Below are 2,706 nucleotides of genomic sequence, written 5' to 3' on the forward strand. Positions count from 1 at the left end.
TTCTACTTCTTCCTCTACTTTCCTCGTTCACTTTCATTGTTGCCTTCCTTGCATATACCTTACATCATTTTTTTAGGCATATTTCTTCTGCAATCACTTTTTCAGTTAAGGTGCGTTTAGATTGGAGAGTTTTTCGCGAGTTGCTCTCAGACAGCTGCTCTATGGAATGTAAACAGGCTGTAGAGTACTCTCCGAGATTTTCTCTCTACTCTCGCGAGTGTTTCTCTTCTCTCGCGCGCGCTACAGTCTAAACAGTCTAGACAGCACGCTCGTAGAGCTAGTTTGTAGCTCTCCACTCTCTGAGTGAATATTCAGATCTGTGAAAGTTTTCGTTACTCTCGCGAGAGAACATGAGTGCCAAAAAGTGGAATAAAGACCAAACAATTGCATTAATTCAGCAATACTTCGCCATTTGTTGACATAAAATAGTTCTTGAAAGATTCTCGAATTTCTTTAGCCTCTGCAGACGCATTTCTTGCCCCTTGATGTTCCAAAGAATGAAAAGTTCTTAGTGGCAAATCTTCTCTTAACATTTCACCATTTTCATCCTCTAAATTTCCAGGAGCATAAATACAAGCCGATTCCTTTCTGGATAACAGAAAATTATGTAAGGCACATATACATAATACAATTGTCTTGGCTCGCTTCGGGGCCACTTCCATCGGCCGTCTTAAGATGCGAAATCGGGCCGATATTAAGCCGAAAGCATTTTCCACAACACGGCGCGCTCTTGACAACCTGTAGTTAAAAATACGATTCGGTGCAGGCTGATTGGAGAAAGGAAAAGGTTTCATCAAATACCTTTTTAATGGAAATGCGTCATCTCCAATTGCAACTAACGGTATTTGTCTGTTGCTTTGGGTGTAATCCAGAGGACGTCCGTTTGGCACGTTTAGGATATTGTTTTCTAAAGCTTGTGACAATGAACAATTGGCAAATACTCCTCCATCTGATATGCGTCCATTGCACCCGACATCAATGTACAAAAGTTTATAATTGGCATCTAGTAATGCCATCAGGACAATGCTATTTGTTCCCTTGTAGTTGAAGTAGAGACTTCCGCTGTTTTGAGGCTGTTTCAATACAACATGCTTCCCGTCTATTGCTCCCATGCAATTTGGGAATTGCCATTTTTCTTGAAATTCATCTGCAACTTTGTTCCATTCTTCGTTTGAATTGGGAACCAGTAAAAGACGCATAATTAGTTCAATAAATTGTCATAAATTTTGGAGCTGCATGTTTTGAGGAACACTCCTCTCTATATAGCAATAGCTAATCTATATTATAATAATCACAGTGTCTGTCCGCCTGTCTGTCCGTCACGCTCATAAATAATTAGTGAAAAAAAAAATTAAAAACAAAAAAACACTACCCACAAACACACACACACACACACACACTTCAATACCCGTTATTTTATTATTTGTGTTATTATTATTTGAAAAAAATTAAATTTTATTAAATATATTTAATTTAAATAAATGCTTAAAATTTACATATTTAATTTAAATATTTGAATTTAACGGGCACGTGCACTAGATTATTTGTGTTATTATTATTAAAAAAAATTATTAAATATATTTAATTTAAATAAATGATTAAAATTTAATAATTGTTAATGCAGCAGCAACACGGCACTTTTGAGACATGTTCTCTCAACCCTCACTAGTTGTCGACTGGCAGTGGCTCCAGTGTAAATAGATGCGCGAGAAATCTTACCCGACTTTCGGACACTTTCTCTCGCGACACTCCCTCACAGCTCTCGGAGAGAAAAACTTGCTGGTAGTGTAAACACGCTGTAGAGAAAGTCGCGCGAGAGTAGCCGTCTCTCGGGAGAGTTTAATCTCCAATCTAAACGCACCTTTAGATTTGTTCGCTGCTTTCTAATGTGCTTTTATACCTTTCATATGTCCTATAATCACAAGCATTTTTTAATCTGCACGTTTGCTTTAAAATACCTTACTTCTTACAAATAACGGATTTAAACTTCCTTACTGCTTGCAAATAAGGGATTTAAACTTCCTTACTGCTTGCAAATAAGGGATTTAAACTTCCTTACTGCTTGCAAATAAGGGGTTTAAACTTCCTGTCTTCTTGCAAATAAGGGATTTGAACTTCCTTACTTCTTGCAAATAAGGGATTTAAACTTCCTTACTTCTTGCAAATAAGGGGTTTAAATTTCCTGACTTCTTGGAAATAAGGGGCTTGCTCTGCTCCCGCCCTCAACGCTGGTTCCCTATATATACCGCCACACACACCCCTTGCCTCCTGATTCGTATCACTCGTTGAGAGGATGACTGACGGGATGGTCGAACCTCGGTGACAAGTAAGACAGAAAAGGAATGTTTGAACCACGACTCATGAATCTATAAGCCATAAAACTACTGTTTAACTGTACTTGACAGTGGCCCCTATTTCACTACTTTTTCTGTTGTATAGAGAAAAAAACCTGAAGTATTAACATTGGCCAAATATTGTCCAATACTAACACAGGAGAGAAAAGAATTATACGGACAAATGAGAACACACAATATAAATTTAAATTAAATAAATAATGCAGCCATCGTATTTAAAAAGACATATTATTATTATTATTATTATTATTATTATTATTATTATTATTATTATTATTATTATTATTATTATTATTTAATTGCTGTCTAATTAGTCTGGCAGTAAAATTTAGGAAATTAAAGATTCGGTTAT

This window comes from Macrobrachium rosenbergii, chromosome 10 (assembly GCF_040412425.1).
Source record: "Macrobrachium rosenbergii isolate ZJJX-2024 chromosome 10, ASM4041242v1, whole genome shotgun sequence".
NCBI lineage: Eukaryota > Metazoa > Arthropoda > Malacostraca > Decapoda > Palaemonidae > Macrobrachium > Macrobrachium rosenbergii.